This window comes from Chlorocebus sabaeus, chromosome 16, assembly GCF_047675955.1.
Source record: "Chlorocebus sabaeus isolate Y175 chromosome 16, mChlSab1.0.hap1, whole genome shotgun sequence".
Lineage (NCBI taxonomy): Eukaryota > Metazoa > Chordata > Mammalia > Primates > Cercopithecidae > Chlorocebus > Chlorocebus sabaeus.
In genome coordinates, this window is record NC_132919.1 from 77,182,240 (window position 1) to 77,203,147 (window position 20,908).

The 20,908-nt window shown below is 56.9% G+C and overlaps 1 protein-coding gene across 13 annotated transcripts in view; it reads right to left on the bottom strand.

The window, feature by feature from the left end:
* Nucleotides 1–20,563, bottom strand: part of RBFOX3 (RNA binding fox-1 homolog 3) — a 523,695-nt gene extending 503,132 nt beyond the window's left edge. For 4 of the 13 annotated variants that reach the window (XM_037993665.2, XM_037993659.2, XM_037993664.2 and 1 more), the window contains exon 1: nt 20,238–20,558. The gene's annotated coding sequence lies outside the window, so the exon portion shown is untranslated. Of the gene's footprint in view, nt 1–20,237 lie in introns of all 13 variants that reach the window. The other 9 variants (XM_073005459.1, XM_073005456.1, XM_037993656.2 and 6 more) reach the window with 6 other exon arrangements.
* Between the last annotated feature and the right edge of the window lie 345 nt (nt 20,564–20,908).

Here is a 20,908-nt window from a genome sequence, read left to right on the forward strand (position 1 = left end):
TGTGTGTGTGTGGTGTGTGTGTGGTGTGGAGTACTGTCGTGTGTGCATGCATGCATGCATGTGTATGTGTGGGGGGGGTGGAATATTGTCGTGTGTGCACATATGCATGCCTGTGTATGTGTGTGGTGTGTGAACATATGCATATGTAAATGTGTGTGTGGTGTGTGCAGAGTGTAATATGTGTGGAGTGTGTAGTATGTGCACATGTGTGCATGTGTGGTGAGTGCATGTGTGTGGACATGTGTGCTTGTGTGTAGTATGTGCATGTGTATGTGTGTTTATACAGTGTTATTGAACAGGTCACCCTGTGGGCAACTGGAGCTGGATCCATGGGGACCTTCCAGGTCACCCTGTGGACTGCCTGTCCCTGGGAAGGCTGGGTGGGGGGAGTGGTTCCCTTTGCACACTCCCTCCTCTCCCACTGAGCTGAGCCCAGGACAAGTGGCTTCAGGACGCCGGGACTCTCCCAGGGACAGCCACTCCCAAGGTGGTCCCGGCAGGCCCAAACCAAGGCTGTTGTCTGTTTCAGACGGCACTGCAGCATGGGACCCTTGACAGGGAAATGTACAGGCGGTCCTGGCACATTCTAAATGTTCTGTACGATGGCAGCACCTTAGACTTCATCCCACAGCCATGTGCTCCCCTGCCCCTTCTCACTACTCAGAAGGAGCCTGGCACACCCACCACCCCACACCCCTGCTTCCATGGCCCCCTGCACTCCTGACCTGGCACACCGACCACCCCATACCCCTGCTCCCGTGGCCCCCTGCACTCCTGACCTGGCACACCCACCACCCCACACCCCTGCTTCCATGGCCCCCTGCACTCCTGACCTGGCACACCGACCACCCCATACCCCTGCTCCCGTGGCCCCCTGCACTCCTGACCTGGCACACTCTCCACCCCACACCCCTGCTCCCGTGGCCCCCTGCACTCCTGACCTGGCACACCCACCACCCCATACCCCGGCTCCCGTGGCCCCCTGCACTCCTGACCTGGCACACCCACCACCCCATACCCCGGCTCCCGTGGCCCCCTGCACTCCTGACCTGGCACACCCACCACCCCATACCCCGGCTCCCGTGGCCCCCTGCACTCCTGACCTGGCACACCCACCACCCCATACCCCGGCTCCCGTGGCCCCCTGCACTCCTGACCTGGCACACCGACCACCCCATACCCCTGCTCCCGTGGCCCCCTGCACTCCTGACCTGGCACACTCTCCACCCCACACCCCTGCTCCCGTGGCCCCCTGCACTCCTGACCTGGCACACCCACCACCCCATACCCCGGCTCCCGTGGCCCCCTGCACTCCTGACCTGGCACACCCACCACCCCATACCCCGGCTCCCGTGGCCCCCTGCACTCCTGACCTGGCACACCCACCACCCCATACCCCGGCTCCCGTGGCCCCCTGCACTCCTGACCTGGCACACCCACCACCCCATACCCCGGCTCCCGTGGCCCCCTGCACTCCTGACCTGGCACACCGACCACCCCATACCCCTGCTCCCGTGGCCCCCTGCACTCCTGACCTGGCACACTCTCCACCCCACACCCCTGCTCCCGTGGCCCCCTGCACTCCTGACCTGGCACACCCACCACCCCATACCCCGGCTCCCGTGGCCCCCTGCACTCCTGACCTGGCACACCCACCACCCCATACCCCTGCTCCCGTGGCCCCCTGCACTCCTGACCTGGCACACTCTCCACCCCACACCCCTGCTTCCATGGCCCCCTGCACTCCTGACCTGGCACACCCACCACCCCACACCCCTGCTCCCGTGGCCCCCTGCACTTCTGACCTGGCACACCCACCACCCCATATCCCTGCTCCTGTGGCCCCCTGCACTCCTGACCTGGCACACCCACCACCCCACACCCCTGCTCCCGTGGCCCCCTGCACTCCTGACCTGGCACACCGACCACCCCACACCCCTGCTCCCGTGGCCCCCTGCACTCCTGACCTGGCACACCCACCACCCCACACCCCTGCTCCCATGGCCCCCTGCACTCCTGACCTGGCAGGCCCCAAACCACAGACTGCTTAGTGGCAGCAACCACCCGGTGAAAAGCATGAGTGATTGGAGGTGGGGGTCAGGGAAGGCAGCCCCCACTGGGCTCTTGCCACTCTCGGGGGACAGAGGTGTGTGGCAGCTGCTCCAGGGAGGGGTGCAGGTGCAGAGGAAACCCATGAGAGAGGAACACGTGTGTCCACAGCCTACTCTCGGCAGGCAGACACCCCCAGGAGACCCCACATCCCACCAGGACGGACGCCACCTGCCCTTCCCTGGCAGCTCCCAATCCTCCCTCCTTCTCCCAGCTCTTTTTTTGTAAACTAAGTCTGTTTCTGGAGGGCGCGTCATGTGTGCACGCCTGTACATGCATGCCGAGTTTTTATTCCAATCCTTAAATGAGGTCTTTGCCGAGAATTTACAATTCCCCTGTGGCCTCAATCTTGCAAAGATTGCTTTTTTAACGCTGTTAGGCCTTAATTCTAATAAGCCTCCTCTTTATTACAGAACCAGGTCACATTGCCTTGACACCGCCAGAAAATCTCTCATCGGCCGCGGGAGGGTGGGCGTGGAGAGAGGGGCTACCAGAGGAAGGGGCAGAGAGCTGGGAACACTGAGGGAGGACTCCTTTCTTAATTCAATGAAACTCTAAAATAATCTAATTTCTGAGAACCAGAGTGGCCTGCTCACTTTAGATAACTTTGTGATGTGGTTGTGGCTCCTACACATGTTAGTTTTCTTTTTTGTGTCTTGATTTTGAAAACCACAAGAGGAGTCTGGGAGCAACAGAACCCGATGGGCACACTGGGCACCCGTTCAGGTCCCGGCCTCGGGCAGTCGGTCATCTGAGGCAGCCCAACGTCTGTTCTCCCTGCTCCCGAGGGCCAGGAGAGGAAATTGAGAGAGTATGGCACCAGAGGGCTCCAGGACAGAAACCAAAACCTGCTGGCACTTGCTGGGTGGGGAGGCACTTGGACCAAAGGGTTGGGGCACCTGGGGAATCCATCAGTCAAACTCTCTGTCCTCCCTCTTCCTGAGATAGCTGTTTTTAGGGGATACAGAGGAAGCACGCAATTGAGGAAGATGAACCTGCCTCTGTCTGACTCATCGGGACAGAGCAACAGTCCCTCCTGCATGCTCGCAACATTGATTAAGCACTTACTATGTGCCAGAGAGGGTAGAGGTGGTCTCCTGACCCCCCTTCTCCACCGGAAGTAGAAGGGTCTCAGAACTAAGGGCTGAGACGGCGCTGGAATGTTCTTTAAGACCCTTGGAAGCTTTTAAGACTGAGGGGGTTAGTCCAGAAACAAGGTCTTTCTTCTAGAAGATTCTGCACATGGAGCTGTGGAAATGGCACTCTGTGGGGAAGCAAGAACAAACAAGAAGTGGAAGACACAGCCCTGACCCTCTGGAGGCACCTGGAGGCACCCAGGCCATAGCAAGGAAAGAGACGGAAATAGCTTGCTGTCCCCAGATGCTCCTGCTCACACCACCAGCCAGCCCCTCCAGGCCCTGCCTCCCACATGCTGACTTCAGAAGCTGTCCACTCCAGGGCCACCTGGGCCTAAAGCCGGCTGTGCAGCCCGGCCCCTGTGCAGGGAGGACTCGAGCCACACAAACCCAGCACCTCAAGGTTCTTGTTCCTGTCCCTGGGACTGCAGGACCCGACAGCACTCTTCCTTGAGGGCAGCGTGAGCAGGGCCAATTTTTTAAATATAGAGATGTAAATCAGTGTGACGTCTAATATAAGGCACCTTACAAATCACAGGCCATCTTTTTAAACTTGGATGTCAAAGAGCACCACGCCCACACTAAGGTTCTGGCGTCCAGGGTCCAGGGGTGTAGACAGCTGTGAGGCCTTCCAGGGACACCTCTGAACACGCAAGGAAGCACCCACCCAGCGCTTCCCCACCCTCGGCACACCCCAGAAGCCACCCTCAGAAGCCTCCACTGGCGATTTCTGAGTTTTCACATGTGGTTCCTCTTATCCTCCATCCCCTGTGGCTGCCACACAGAGGGCCAGAAGGTTTGCATTTATGGGGTCCTCAAAGAGGAGACCAGACGGGACCATGTTTGGCACAAGTGCTGACCAAGAACGGAGTCCTCAGGACACACCCCCAGGAGACGCTGATCCCACTCCCTGGGATGACGCTCCCCATGTCACCCTTGCAGTAACAAGATGAATGACCCCCACCCCCACCTGGAGAGCCATCGGCATTGAGAGAAAGGAGCCACTTTCCAGGTGTGCCGAGGCTGACCATAATGGGGCCACCAAGGTGCAAGGTCAAGCTCACCAGAAAGAAACCGGCGCGCAGACGCGCAGCTCCCTGGAGCCACAGACTTGGGTCCCCAGACCAGGAACCCGATCCCCCCACTGAGCCCCACAGCGCCCCAGCGAAGAACATGCTCAGTCAGCAACAGCTCGCTGGGCACCTGCTTTGTGCCAGGCACTGGGCTAAGCACTGACAATACCAGATGAAGACAAGACGGCACACCAGGTCCACATGCTTTAGGATTAAATCACACTGACGGCTCTGCCATCTTTCCTTTCCACTAAAATGGACTGTGGATCTCTTTCCACATCCGTGAAAAGCAGCTGCCTAAAACCCACCGTGTGTATGAATAGGCCATTCTCTCTTTAACGCTTTTAACCAATCCCCGGCTGCAGGGAGTGTGTTAGCAGCGGGGAGACCTGTGGGAAGTGGCATGCCAGCCGCGCAGAGGGGAGGACGGACCTGGCGCCTCCCTCTAAGCCGGCCGCCAAGTCACGAGGGGCTCCTATGCTTTCCAAAAACCCTCCTAGAGGAAGAGCAAGGTGGCAGCCCTTGGCCCGTGGGCAGCAAATTCTTGGATTCTGCAAAACATAATTGTGAAGCCCAATCTGCCAGCGGAGAAATATGCAGCGCATTCACAGGCTAAATATAAATAATATTGATTCATCTGCCATCTTGAATTATCCATTCCACTTCTGTTTTCCATTAGCATCAATAATCACGAGTGTACTCCCCTGTGGACGGGGTACATTACGCTCCGAAGGATGCAGCTGGCCCCAGGGTCACACATCTGGAGGAGTCTCAGGATATCTTCCAGAATTATCTGGCATCTTCTAGAGCAATCCAGAACCTCCCTGGTACTTTTCCCTCCCTCTCATCTACTCCTCACTCCAAGCCCAGGAGAGAGGGGTGGCTCAAAGAGACATCTGAGACCCCCCTTTCGGAGGCAGTCTGCTCTATTTGGCAGCTGACTGGTTCTGGGAAACAATTGCACAAGCTCCAAGGTTCACTTCCAGGGAAGGAAGGGAGGAAGCTCCTGCGGCTGATGCACAGCCCCACTGAACCTGCAGGGCAGAACCAGGGCCCATTTCCTCTCTGGGCCAGAACCACAGTGACTTTCCTGCAGATCACCGGGGTCCTTGTCCCTCTGACAGCCCTCTGCCCCGAGGCCCTGGGGCTCTCTGATTAGCAGGGAAAGAGTGTGCCTAGCACCAGCCAGGGGTGGACCAGGGCCTCCGGCACACCCTCCTACCCCTTCTCAGTGGAGCCTCTAGAGACAGAAATAACCAAGGCACAGAAACCCACCAGGGCCACCCACCATGGGCCCAGCCAGGCCACAGAGCTAATGAGCCACAAAGACCCCTGTCCCCCAGCCAGCTGTCAGAATTCAACAAATGTTGACGGAGAATGGACTATGAGCGGAGAGCCATACTGGGTGCTCTGGGGAGATGTGGATCAGCTGCAGCCCCTGCCCGCAAAGCACTTACAGCCCAACACGGGAGACGGAGCTGCAGACGCCAACCAGGATCTGTGAATTTTTGCTCTTCCTTCTCAGTGCTGATTACAGCTCCCAGAAAGTGCCATGGAAAGCAGGTGCTGACTTCAGGCCCAGAGGAAGGTTTTGTGGATGCTTCTCATGTCCTCTGCGTGCCTGTCTACGTCAGTACGTCCCACTTGCTCACCGCCTTAGATAAACCCAGTGATAACCTATGGCTTCGCTATGTCCTGTGTTGATAGAAGGATCCAAAACCTTCCCATCGGCCTTCACCATCTACTTAATGAGCCAAGCCACTCCTAGGACTCTGCAAGAGAAATGCTGGGGTCACCCCTGGCCTCGGCCTCCCTCCTGCTGGCCACACGCAAGAAAGGACTTCATGAGGGAGACCCCCCTGGCTGCCGCACACGTTCACCCCCAAATGCTTCCTGGAGAAAGCACCTGTCCTCGCACTGCGAGCTCATGAGTTTGCCAAAAAGGCAATGCAGGAGCCTGAGATCACCTCCTGTCTTGCTGCTAAAATATCCCGGCCATGGAAAAGCAAGACTGGCCTCAAATTGGGGAATCTGGTCTTGCCAGCCCAGCTGCGCTCCAGGGACTCCGGTTTGCATTGGGAATGAGAGAGGGCTGGCCGGGTAAGATGGCAAGACAGACGCAGTCCTCCTGCAGACTTGTAGAAGGGCTTTCTGCCCACCCACACCCGGGGCAGAAAGAGGGGGCACGAGGGAAAACAAGAGCCCTGGCCAAGAATGAGCCCTCTGCCATCGTCCTGTGTGTGGCCCTGTGGCCCAGCACCAGCGCTGGGGAGCAGTTCACCCCGCCTGACAGGAGCAAGGGATGGCCTAGTGAGGCGGGAAACAGAGGGAAAGGTTGAGACCACTTGGGATAAGAAGGGTCTGGGAAGGCCCTCCTCACCTGTCACTACAGCCTGACACTTAGAAAGCACCGCCTGATTTCAGCCTCTGCATCCACAGTCACCTACTAAGTGCCCCCTGTAGGCAGGGGTTGGCTCCTGCCTTTCCAGGAGAGAGGGAGGACAGCTTCTCCCTGTGGCCAGCAGGGAGCAGACACCCCGAAAAGTCACTGGGGCCGCAGGGCCCCCAAAGTGGAAATTACTTGCCACTCTGTCCATCCCATGGGGGAGAAACAATCAGACCCTAGGCAGGGGGCATTTAGGGCAAACAGCTGGCCCACAGCTTGGACTCTCCTCTTTGCAGCTAATTTTTGGGCCGCATGGGCCACATCTGGGCCCTGGGACTCCCCATGGAGCCATGGCAGGTAGGAGGATGGAACCCCACTGTCTGAAGAGCAGAGAGGAGCCTGGTCGGAAGGAGTCTTGGCTTCTTTATTCCTCCTTGACCCACCCTCTTTCCCATCCCTCACTAGCAATTCTCCCCAAAATCCCCCTGCAAATATCTGCACCCCAGTAGCATTGCCTGGGCACAAGCCACAGGAGCAGGAAGCACTGCCTGCTGGAGGCCGGCCAACAGGTGCAGGGGCCTCAGCTGCCACTGCCTTTACACACATGGCCAGTACAAAAGAGCACTCCAGGAGGAAGTTGGTGGCAATGCAGAGACGACCATGCACACGCATACATGCACACACACACACACACTCATGGACACACATACATGTGCACACACGTACACACACATGCACATGCGCGCACACACATGCACACACACGCTCATGCACACACATACATGTGCACATGCACACACGTACACACACATGCACATGCGCACACACTCACACACATGCACACGCACACACACCCTCCTCGTTGTTAAGGACCTTAACTTAGAATGATGTATTCTCTGTTCTCCTGGCTATAATTATTTTAGCGTGGGAGACAAATTCTGTCTCCAGTATCTCAGAAGTGCAATGTTGGAAAATCACATCCCATGGTCCTGGAAGATCCCTACCTTCTCCAGCTCTTTTCCTCCACACAGGAGCACAAACAGGCCCTTCCAAGGGGTGAACCCTGGAGGTTTTAATTCCTCCTCCAAGCAGCTCCACGTAGAGCAACAGAGACGCAAGGACCGTGCAAGTAACCATGGCAACTCAAGGAACTTTAAAAAAATAAGTTTTTGAGTTGTTGAGTTGTTATTTGGTGCTTAGGTGGGTTGGACTCTTGCCTTCCTTTTGGAGATAAGGCCTCTGAATGGTGCTTTTAATGAGCTTTGTGGGTACCATATGGAAGGCGGCCTGTGCCCCCAGAATCTCACGACCTTTGAAGGGGGAAGCAAGTGTCTCATCTCAGTCCCAGAGTCCCGGGCAGGTCTGTCCTCAGATCAGGTTGCTCCCTGTGGGGTGACCTTGAGCCAGGGTGGCCCCTCCTCAACCTTCCACCCACCCACAGAAGTGCTGCATGCCTCCCCCTCCCCAGGAGACCCGACATTTAGAGGAACTCTTACAGTACCCAGTTACTTTGCAATCCAGACCCCCCCAGGACCCCAAATATTCATCCCAAGACACCCACAGAGGCAAGTTTCCACGCATGCATCTCCTAAGTGGAGGAAGAGGGTCAGGCTACCCCTGCAAGCATACAAATATGCTGGCCAGCGTGCGTGTGTCCATCCCCACATGACATGACCCCACGGCCCACACTCGGAAATTCCTAGGGCCCCGTGAAGGGTCCAGCTGGCCTTGATGGAGGTGAATGGGAGCCGCTGTCCTGGGGTCAGCCCTTCTCTGTGCAGGCCACAGCAGCAGGTGTTCTGTGCCAAAGGTCATCCTCGCATGTGCCGATGGGGTGTGTGTGTGCTCACACAGGCACAAAAGCACGCATGCTGCTATTCACACCGTGACCGTGAAGCCACCACAGCAGGCCGCATCCTGTGGCTCCCAAGGGCAGGCTGCCTTGACCACCTGCTGCGCACCTCCAACAGAACCATGGCAGAGCCCCAGCCCCCCAACAAGAGTTTGTTGCAGGTCGGTGCCAGGAGAGCTGAGAAGCGCTTGGGGCCAGCACACGGCTTGGGCCACAGCTGCAGAGGCAAAGGGCTGGACTACCTGGCTGGGGAAAAAGGAATATTTTCTTAAAGGGAGAAAAATCCTAAATGGCCCTCGCAGTCTCTTGGCGCACATAATTGTAGTATCCAAGTTAATGAAAGGCCTGGCACATGGGCTGAGTCACAGCAAACGCCCAGCCCTGCACCTCACGTGCAGGAGCTCGTAGAAATCAGACGATGGCGGGCAGGGGGCGGGGGGGCCCACGAAATAAAGAGCATTTCCAGGAATGGCAAGTCTCCCACGCGGGATCATATCATCAATTAGCCAGTGGGAGGGCCGAGGAGTGCTGGCATCTCATTTCCACAAAGACAAAGTTTCCTTGAGGAAATTGCCAGAGTCTTCAAGGTACTGAAATAACACAGAACAAATGAAGAAGGACAGCCCCAGGGCTTGGCGGATGCTCAGAAGCCCAGCTCCCGGCAGCCTTGCAGAGGGTGTGTGTGCTTAAAGACACAAGTGGAACCTGCGATGTCCAAGAGGCAAGCACTAGTACCCACACACGACACACACATGTGCTCACACATGTACAGCACACATATGCTCATGCATGCACACAGGTACATGTGGGTACACATACAAATGCAGAAACACACTTGTACATGTGCACATACATGCACGCACATGGACCATACAGGATGCACATGCATGCCTATGTGCACACTCTACACACAGGCACATGCATGTACAATCTACACATGTGCACATGTGTGCACTAATATGCACACACCTGTGCACACATACATGCACACAAGCATACACAAGCACATGCATGCACACGCTCTGCTTGCAGGTGGGGGTCCACTATCCTGACTCCCAAACATTCAGGTTTGAGACTCTTGCAGATGCCAGGTACCCTGGAGACAAAATGCCCTCTAAACACATTATCCAGAATTTTCCCTCAATTCCCTACAGCACACACCCCATTTGTGAGGAGACCCCCAGGGTCTTCAGGCTCTGACTCTGATGGAGCTCAGAGTATGCCAAACCTTTGAACAGCCCATTCCGGAACCTTCAGATCCACACCCCAGGGGAAGCAGTCTAGCTCAGCCGTCTAAGTGGAGGTGACTGATTTATTCTGACCATCCTGACTCTTCACGACACTGCTCTCCTCCAACCGTGCACGGCTTTAATTGTCCATCAAGCTGGGCAGAGAGGACCGTAAATCTTTCCTCCCGCTGCTCCAAGCTCAGCCTGCTTGACCTCCAATTGCCAGCCCCTCGCCTACGTGCAGCCTGGAGAAGTCTGCTAGCTCTGAAGGTGAAAGAGGGGAGTGAGGAAGGGGAACGCAGGAAAGGCAGAGGCTCAGGGGTCAGGAGGGGAACAGAGAGAGCCAGGCAGCAGAAGAAAGCATGCGGCCGCCACAGCCATGCTCCGGCTGCTCCCCCACCCCGGGGCCACTGTGGAGGAATGAATGCCTCAGCCCGACTGCAGCCTCCAGGGGCCACGTCTGGGGAATCTACACACCTCGCCTCCCAGGCTCCCGCTCTCAAGCAGCAGGACCCTGATAAAGTGAGCCAGGCCCTCAGGGAGTCTTGGCATTCCCTTGCCAGGCTATAAAACATCACAGCCCCAGAAGGAGCCCGCCACGGGGGATACTGCTTCTCCATCCAGCCTTCACGGTGTCTGCAACTGGGCCCCAGCTAGAGGCACAGGATCCTCTCTTACGGCGGGTGTCTCTGTGAGGGCAAGGACGGGCCAGGGGCCACAGAGCCCCAGCTATGGCCCGGAGAACCGAGCTGGTCCAGGAGGTTTAGCCACAAGCTCCAAAGCACGCCCCCTTCCCCTGCAGCAGACTTAATATTTTCTGTAATTTTAGTATATATTAATGCACTTCAAAGTGATGAACATTATAGTTACAATTATTACCTAAAGACTTCCTTTATAGCCCTCATTTTCTAGTGCTCATTACTTTCTAAAAAATTATCCTTGGGGGCTGAAATTTTCCTAGTCTGGTCTTGTGAGTTTTCTTCTTAGGTTTTGAGCAAAACATACCTGGAACAGGGAGAAATTACTTCTCCCAAAGTCAATCTCCTGGGTGACTGGTAGCAAGGAAAGAACCCTGTGGGAAATGGGGCGAGCTGTGTCTTTAGCATGTAGATACTGATACTGTTATCAGTGACCTGTCTTAGTTGTGCCCGTCTGTTCTGGAGAGATGGCTCTATTTTAAAAGTCTAAGAGGCGGGGAGGTACCCATGCAACACTCATCTTGCATGCTGCAGCCTGGGCAAGTCAGGAAAGTAAATGCTGGTTATGGCAACGCTGCCAACGCACACACACAGGCAGATGTATTTTCAAACATAAAGGGCAGATCTGCAGAAAGCCCCTCTCCGTGGCCCAAGGATGCTGTTAGAGTTAAAAGCAGGCAGATTCTAGGTGTATCGTTCTCAACTGTCCTAGGATGAGATCTGCCGGTGAGAAAGAAAAATGTACCCACTGGAAGATGGCCTTTGATCATCCCGTAAAGTTGTCCCAGACACCATCACAAGGCTTTAACAGTGAGGAAAAGGGTAACAGGCTCCCCCATCAAACACAGGCCATCGTCCACCTGCTCTCCCTCCCACCCTTTGGCCATCAGCTAAAGGTTCCCAGCTGTCAAGATATCAAACAGACCTCTGGACGATAAAGCTCAACACAGCATTGGCTGTCTGGGAGTGTTGATTATAATGTTACGCCACTGACAACAGTAATTCTCACCTTAAATTTCTTCTCTTTTCTGCCAAGATTCCAAAATACTTGAATAATGTACCCTTGGATAGCACCCCTGAGAGGAACACAATCAACCACTGTTGGTCTCCTCCCCAGCAGCTGGGGGCACGCAGCCAGGGACACCGGTGAACCACATGCCCCGTCCCAGGTCTACAAGGAGCCTGTGGAAGAAGCCCCTCGGGTCTCTGGTTCCACTTCACCCGTTCCTGCCGTGGGGCCCCCAGCTGTGCCTAATGGCCTCACATCAATGATAGGCAATATTCCAGAAAGAATAAAAGCACACACTCTGTTTTTTTTCTAATGGGCTTTGCAAAGCTGTGCTTCGGTTTTTCATGCATTGAGACCTGAGATCCAAAAACATATCCACACGGAAGGCAGGGGTGGGCTGGAATCCCTCAGCCTACACGGTAAGCGATGTGGCTGCAAACTGTAGGCTCAAAGGAGCCCGGGAAGGGCGGGGGGAGGGAGGCCATGATCCTCCTTCCTTTCCTCTCCCTCATGGGAAATTCAACTGGCATGGTTTGGAGCCTCGTCCCTGATGATCCAATGCCATTCCCTTTGCAAAAGCAAGAGGACCTGCTGCAGTGCCCCTCTCTCTTTGTGGTACTCTTTTTTTTCTTTTCGTTTCTTTTTTTTTTTTTTTTTTTGAGGGGGGCAGAGTCTTGCTCTGTTGCCCAGACTGGAGTGCAGTGGTGTGATCTTGGCTCACTGCAACCTCCACCTCCCAGATTCAAGTGATTCTCCTGCCTCAGCCTCCTGAGTAGCTGGGATTATAGGTGTACACCATCATACCCAACTAATTTGTTGTACTCTTAGTACAGACAGGGTTTCACCATGTTGACCAGACTGGTCTTGAGCTCCTGACCTCAGGTGATTCCCTGCCTTGGCCTCCCAAAATGCTGGGAATACAGGTGTGAGCCACCCTGCCCCAGCCTCCTTGTGGTACTCTTGACACCCCGCTGGCAGTGGAGGCATGGGGAGAGCACAGTGGGCCCATTGCGGGAGCACAGCACAGACAGGAGCCCTGTTGCCCCCTGGATGACCTGACCAGGGTAACCACCTAGTCCACAGCCCCACAGACAGGACCTCACTTCCTTCTGCCTGGCTTCAGGGTGTTCCTAAGGACATGAGCTGCTGGGGGCTGCTCCAGGGAGCCCTTCCAGGCCTGAGGGAGTGGGGGGTCTCCTCAGACCCCTCCCTCTCTATAGAGACATGCTAAAGGTTGTTTCCATCCTTGCATCTGCAAGTTTATCAGGAGCTCTTTTAAAGCAGCATCATAATTGTACCCACAGGGAACAGTTCGGAATCCATTCCTTAACCCTGACCCTTCCTAACCCTAGCAACGTGCTCTTCCCTTTACCACGTAGATAGCCCCAGGGAAGGGTCCCATTTACCACGTCAGCGGCTTTACATAGATCCCCTGATCCACGCAGCAGTCCCTGCTTCTCAGCTGGCTAAACTGAGGTTCCAGAGCCTGCCCTGGGTGACAAGGCTGGGAAGGGTGCACGCCCTCCCCAGCGGTCTGCTGCAGGCAACCCTGCCACCATCAGAAGTCAGCTCTGGCCTCAGGCTGTCCCTGCCCAGAGCCCTCACACCAGCCAGCAGGTGCAGGCTGAATCCACTCACCACACCCACAGGTTGTGTGGCCTGCCCTGACGGGCTTTAAGGTCTCATGAAAGGTAACTGACATACTGCCTTGCTCAGAAGTCGCTTCCATTTCAATGTGCATGCAACTGTGTGTGCCCTGGGGGCAAAGGGTGAGTCTTATAAGAATGAGCTGATGGGAGTGGGGAGTGGCCAAGATGTACAACCTCAGAACCTCCCATGAATACGGAAACTAACCGGGTGAAGACTCAGCCACACCTCCAGGGTGAAGGGCAGGTGTCAAGAGCAGGTCAGTAGGCTTTGCAGAGCCCATCGGGAGCCTATGCACGGACCCAGTTTAAAGCATATTCTGGGTTTCCTTTTTTTACGCGGATCTCAAGGTTACAGGTAACGTCGGGACATACTGGTGTGTGTGGCTCTCCCATGTGATGCATTAGAAAGTTATCCTCAGCCGGGTGCGGTGGCTCAAGCCTGTAATCCCAGCACTTTGGGAGGCCGAGACGGGCGGATCACGAGGTCAGGAGATCGAGACCATCCTGGCTAACACGGTGAAACCCCGTCTCTACTCAAAAAGTACAAAAAACTAGCCAGGCGAGGTGGCGGGCGCCTGTAGTCCCAGCTACTCCGGAGGCTGAGGCAGGAGAATGGCGTAAACCCGGGAGGCGGAGCTTGCGGTGAGCAGAGATCCGGCCACTGCACTCCAGCCTGGGTGACAGAGCCAGACTCCGTCTCAAAAAAAAAAAAAAAAAAAAAAGAAAGTTATCCTCATACCTCGTTGCTGAAAACAAACAGCTAAAAAGCCCTTCTCGCCATTGCTTTTTCAAAAGTGGAGTGGGGTGGGCTGGGGTGGGGAAGAAGAGGTCACCATCAGGTGCTTGATTCCAAGGTGCCCAGAAGCTCTTAGGAACAGACACTGGAGCTTCAGCCAGCCCCCAGCCCTCAAAAGTTCCAGAAAAAATAGAAGTTGTTTTTTATGTAATCCAGGAGAGAAACCTCTAATTTTCATTGAGTAAGAGTTTGGAGCTATGAAAGTTTAGTGAGAAATGATTTCTAAAGGCACCAGGGTATTTGCTTTAAATCTTTCTCCAAATTGTGGACCTTCCTAATACAAGGAAACCCTATGTCCTTTAGTTCCAAAGGAGGTTCCCATTTTTCCATTAAAAATCTCATTGCTGAGGACAGCCTGCTCCTCCATGTTCTCATGACCATTGCCTAAAAGCAAACGATTCGGAGACATGAGCCCGACCCAGGAATGGGCATTTGCTTGGTGTCCAAGGATGCGAACTGCAGGATGAGAGCAAGGGCAGGAGAAGCACCTGGACTCTGGGGGCCACCGTTCCTGCCATCTTCATCCCTGGGTCTCATCTGGTGTCATAGACGAGGAGACGTGGGTGAGAAGGACTGCAGTCCGTGGTGTTCGGGCTGCTCACGGGCAGAACTCTGAAAGTGCCCTTGGTTTGCTTGGATGCTGCCTCCACTACAGTATTGGTGGCCCTGCAGAAGAGAATCTGATCTGGAGGTCCGGGTTACTTTTGTTTGTTTGTTTTGATGGAGGGAGAATTTTTGAAGCAAGACAAGAGGCCTTGGAGATATAAAGGCACACAGGATCCTCCTCTCTAGTACAAAAGATACATGTTATGATCTCAACCGGGCCCCCAAACAAGGACTTGAAACTGTTCAGGGGCTGGCTGATGGCAGCTTTCTATGCTCGGGCAGTTTCCTCGCCTGCAAATGGGATTATTTTCTAAAAGGGCTAAAACAGACATACCCGGCCACCTTCCTCACCAGCTGGTTTCCACTCACAGCCCAGCGCTCAAGGAAGGGTGGGCTCACCTTCCCAAGTATGGAGCAGCCAGCCAAGCAGAGACCTGTGCATACGGAGCTGACGGCCAGTGGTGGGTCCAGGAGGGAGATGGCCAGGTACAGTGCAGTTGCTCCGCCTAGGCCTCTGTTCTTCTGGAATCTTGGGAGAAAGCTCTCAGCACAGCCGCTAACCAAAGCAACAAGCAAGTAAACTCCTTCTAAAAATATATATATTCTCCCTCTTTCTTTTTTCTGCTGGGAATATGTTCTGAGCACAAATAATTAAACCTTAAAAGAAAACTTGCAATACCAAGTGCTTGGCTCTTGGTCCTAAGAGGAAACCACGGAGGCTGAGGACCCCCAACTCAAGTTGACACCAGCAAGTTACAACCCACCTCTCAGGTAGAACCCGCAGGACCTGGCCCCGACCTACACGGAAGGAGTGGAGATGGATCCAAGGGAAGACTGATTTTCACTTCTAAAAAACCTCCCCAAGCTGCAGCTTACTCTACCCACAAGGGGAACACTCCCCATAGAGGAGACCACCCCATCCCTTGTTCTTCTGCCCCCTTTCCCCTGACTGCAGAGCCTTCAGTACCATTGTCTTGTCAATGTTTCGAGTGCAGAGAGTTGGCAGGGGCAGCAGTAGTGAGGAGAGAGAGGAGGGGCAAGGAGACCATCTCTAGCTGCTGGTCTGTCTAGAGACCAGGAAGAAACCAGAAGGACGCCTGGCCAGAACAGTCAAGGCCCCCATGTGTCTTACAGGTAAGGGCCAGGATCAGAGGCCTGATGACACCAAGCTCCCTGCACCCGAGAGTTGGCCTTTGCTTTGGGAGAAAACATGCTTGTCCACTTAGCACTTGTAATTTCCGTACGAGTCCTATCACACAGTGGAGCACATCCCTAAGCCCCTAAATTAAAGATGATGGATGGTCCTTTCCCAGGCCAAGAGGGTGACTCACGTGGCACCCAAGCAAAATGCATCCAGAACGGCTCCTTCCACCTAGAACCTGACCACACTTTTCAAAATGCAACTGATAGACTGTGAGCTTGCCCCAAGCTACAAATAAAGTAACAGACTTTATACTCTTTATTATTCCAGTCTCCCTTTAAGGCATGTTTTGGTGTCAGTTTATGTGTTGGAGAAACTGTGATAGCAAACTAATTTACTAAGTGCATTGCACTTAAAAATGTCTATATTTTATACACCAAATCAGTCTGTGTCACGTGGTATTTGTTGAAGGGAGGTGACTCGTCTGTCTATGAGTCCTCAACCCAGAACAGGCCCCGCTGTGTATGCACAGCGTATGTATGTATGCAATGCTCCTTGCATGCTCACCACGCAACCATTAACCAAGAGCCATCCTCAACCCTCACAAGTTATGCAAGGAGGAAATCACACAGTAAGCATCTGTACCACTCAGAAAGCACAGGAGAAAAAAAGAGTGGGGGGAGAGGAAGAGACAGACGGACAGGGAGAGAGGGAGATAGACCCAGGATGTTATAGAGGACAGGGATGGCTCAGACAGCAGCCTACTTCAGAGAGCCAGCAGAAAGTAAGATGTTGAGGCTGTCTGAATGTTTCATGAGCCTGTGAAAATGCCGTGCTGCTTTATGAAAGAGCGTGGAGAGATGCTGCAGCTTATCCAAGGGTGGAGGTGCAAACGGGATGTGTTTATGAAGCCGGTGCCTTGTGCCAGGAGCAGGGGCCAGTGGCAGGCAGGGATTTAGGGGATGGTAGGTTCCCGAGGAACGGGTCTCTGTTGAAGAGGGAGAAAGTTTCAAGATGGCTTTTCCCCCTTCACTTGTTTAAAAATAAAAAATTCCTCACCAAATGTCAGCCGCGTGTCAGGTTCCATTTGTCTTTATAACAGAGTATCAAGCAGGAGTGTGGAAATAAATAAACACAGGGAGACAACCAACCAAACCTTGCAGGCTCTGGGCTGGGCTGGGCTGGAGGAGGGAAGCCCCACCCTGCAAGGGCTGAAAAATAATGTTGCAGTTTCGCATTCAGCACTGTGGCTCTGGCCCACTGACATGTTTTCCTCTCTTTACTTCGTCCCCACCACCACCACCACTCTGGCACTTCTGAGTAGGAGAGGAGCATGACTTAGGCATTCCTTCCTTCCCAATCACACAGGCACCATGGGTCAGACCACCATCTGCATATACGGGGGAGGGGGCAGATAAACCAAGCAGGGCCCCCGCCCTCAGCAGCAAGGCACCTCCAACTGCCACACATTAGTGTGAAGGCGCCTTAGGCCAGGGCTGAATGTGGCTGGGAGAGAGGTGTCAAAGAAGGCTGCAGGGGAGAGGCAGCAGGGCTGAACCAGCCAGGGAAGATGGCATTTTCTCTGGCCACTACCGTGCTTAGTTCATCCCCAGACACCAAAGAGCCTGATAATCTTTCCATTTCAGCCATGCGCCATCAGCCACGCTCCAAGTTGAGTAAGTGACAGGCACAGGACAGAAGGCCCACTCTGGAATGGTACCCAGGAGGCCTCCTTGCTGTAATTACCTCTTCGCAGGCCCTGGGCTTTTCTGGCTCTTGAATGAGCCTCGGGAGCCCTCCCCATGTCCTCAGCAGCCTGAGGGCCGGTGCCCGCAGCGCCTCCAGCGGCCCTGGGACTATGTAGAGGAGGGAGGACGAGGAGGGCAAGTTGTGGAGGCCTCAGCCCTGTCCTTGGTGCTGGCGCCCGCTAAGTGCCTGCTGAGCCACTGAGGCAGGGGCCGCCCATGCCGCCACCTTCCCTCCAGCTCGGCCTCTAGTCCCTGCCAAAGGGCAGTCAACACTCCCAGCCCCGCTGTGGCTCCAGACCGAGGTCACTGGGTGAGGAGTGTTTGCAGCAAAGGCCCATCCGAGTAAGGGGCGGAGCCTAGGGACTTCCCTGGACTCCTGGCTCCTCCTGGCAACCCGAGGCGACCCGAGGTCCCCGGGGTGGGCACGGGTCTCTCTAGGCCCCAGGCACCTGAGGAAGGTGGATCAAAGCAATCATCCAGGTTCCCTCTTTCCTTTGGGGGGAGGGGAGTAGATAGCTGCTAGAAATGGACAACTCACACCCGAAAACCCCAGCCACGCAACGAACAGCCCAGCACCAGTGGCAACCCCTGCCGCACGCACGCAGCCAACTCGCCAGGCCCAGGCTATCTCAGCTTGGGTGCGTCCCTTCAACCGTGCTTCTGCTCCTTAACCCCTTCAGGGGTTCCCACGTCACCCACTCTGTCGCCCTCCTGGGGACAGCCTTGCCCTCCCAGAAGCTGTCAGCCAGGAAATGAGGGGTTAAGCGTTGCTTCCAGGAGTGTGCGGTGAGCGAGGCGCCCACGCAGGAAGGCCTCCAGTCCTGGGGGAGGGGCGGGGGGGCCAGCCTCGGTCCTCGGCCAAAGGGAGCTCCTCGCCCACAGGAGGCGGAGAAGGAAGGCAAGCCGGGATGGTTCTAAGAAGGCTCTCCTCCTCCGCCCCGCCATGCTGCTGGCGCTCAGTGACCTGGGGCGCCCCCCAAAGAGGCCCATACTCGGCTTTCATCAGGGAGCGCCTTCTCGACAACTTTTCTCCCTCTCTCCCTTCACAATCTTCGCTCACCTGGAGGGTCTGGTTTTAATTAGTGTAATATCCCCGTGAACAACGCAGCCTAATTAAGACATCCGCCCCGAATCCGCGATGGACACTTAATGAGCAGGTTCTGCCGCAATGTTTATACTTTTTTTTCATTATTTTTTGCAGACCAGTAAAACCGAAGCAAGCTTCCGGCTGAAAGACCTCATTACGGGCGACCCTACTCCATTAGCCTCCTACCTGCTCCACGCTAAGTGCCCGGGGCGCCCGGGTGCGTACCCGAAGTGTCCCCGAGTCCAGCCTGCGTTTTCAGCAGGAAATTAGCGACCAGGAGCGCCCGAGAAGCGACTTCACCTCGCTGGGGCAGGAAGGGGGACCTAAACCCACGGATGGATCCCTTGGGTTTCTGTCCTTAGCCTCCACCGCGGGGTGTCTCGCGCGTCGGGACTAGCGGCTCCACTGGAGTCCTTTTTAAAAGTGATCATTAAATAAATCAGCTCCCTCGCCAAAGCTGGAACGCAAAGGGGACGGGGAGGCAGCTCTGTCATCCAGGAGTTTCTCCCCACCTCGCTGGGCCCCCGCCCCCACCAGTGGACTCCGGGAACATCCCACCCCACCCCACGTGAGACCAGGGATCCCAGGGCCGCTTGGGGACCCGACAGGTTCCCAATGCCCCTCCACGCTGGGCGCCGCGTCTCGGTCCCCGCACCAACACTGCAGGGCTGCGCGCCAGGGGAGGCTCCGCGTTCGGGGAAGGGAGGCTGAGACCCGCAGCATCAAAATGACCACCGGCCTCGCGCCACCCCGAGACGCCACAGGAGACCACCTTCCCGAGGGTGCGAGCCCCAGACGCCTGGGGCGAGCCCCCCACCGCCCGGGGCCACCGGGGCAGAAAGTTTGGGCCAGGGGCGTGCCCGGCTTCCCCAGCCCGGCCGCGCTGCTCTAGCCCCTGGGGGCAGCCAAGGCTTAGGAGAGGCAGCCTCTGCTCCCGCTCGAACCTCCCTAACGCGCTTGGGGACTCGGCCCGGAGCGCCCCCAGCCCGCCCCCTGTAGGGCCCTGCGCGCCGCTCGCCCCTCGCCGCTCAGCCCCTGCGCACACCGCGGTGCTGCGGGCCCCGCTCCTATTTGGGGAGCTGTGGCAGCCCCTTCCTCCCCATAACTCCTTTGGGTCATCAACCTCTCAGCGATCCTCCTTTCAGAGGACCCCGGCAGGGCTCTCTCCGGGCCTGGGTGCCGCGACAGACGCACGTTGCACCACCGCCGGGTCGCCAGCCCCTCTCTCACCCGCGCGGGCTCCGGCTGCCTCCCTGGACGCGCCCCGCGGGGCCGGGATCTCCGCGCGCCTCTGCCTCCCCCCGCCGGGGAGTTCCCCGCGCCGGGCATTGTGCCGCCGCCGCCGCCGCCACCGCCACCACCACCGCCACCGCCACTGCCACCGCCACGCAGCGCGCGGGACTCCCCGGCGTCTCCATGGAGCCCGACCCCCGGGCCTTCCCATTCACAAAATCTCCCCTCTGGCCCACGGCCGGACAGAGCGTACGGACCCCAACCCTGGAGGGACCCAGGGACCCCGACCCCGCGCAGGGACCCCTGACCCCGAGGGCGCCACACCACCCCACGCGCCCTCGGGTCAGCCCGGGCCGCGCTCCGCAGCCCGCCTCCCACTGCGGGGTCCCATGCGCCCCTCTCCGGCCATGCCCCCCTCCCCCAGCTCAACCCGATGGGAATGACCGCCGCAGGGCGAGGCGGGCGACGAGGGCCGGGCTACTCACGGGCTCAGCGCTCCCCGCGGCAGGTGACTGGGGGCCGGCGGCCATGCCCCGGCTGCATCCCGGCCGCCGAGCGGGCAGCGGCGTCCCGGGGCCGCACAGGCACCGGCGAGCCGGCGGCAAGGGGCGCGCGAGGCCGGGCTCGCGCGGCAGCGGTGGCAGCTGCTTCTCCTCCGACCACGCGAGCTGCTGGGGCCCGGCTGGGGCCGCTGTCCGAGGAGGTTCTGCTGGCTTCGGAGCAGCCCCGCGCTCGCTCTTCCCTCGCCGCCTCCTCTCTCTCTCTCTCTCTCTCTCTCTCTCTCTCTCTCTCTCTCTCTCTCTCTCTCTCCCCTCCCTCCTCTCTCCGCCCTCCTTCTCTCTCTCTCTCTCTCTCTCTCGTTCCTCTGGCTCGCTCGGCTGGAGAGAGGCGGCAGCAGGAGCACGCGGCGGCGGCGGCAGCGGCTGCGGCGGCGGCGGTGGTGGTGGCAGCTCGGGCGGACCGCGTAGCGCGCGGCATGGGAGGGGGCTCAGGCGGTCACGCGGCCAGGGAGGGCGGCGGAGCGGGGAGAGCCATGGCCGGGTGGGCTTAGGCGGTCAGCACCCTGCGGCCTTCAGAGCCAACCCCTCAGGGCAGGGGCACAGAAGAGGTGGGGTACACACGGGAGATCCCAGAACCCAGTGCTGCCCTGGTCCCT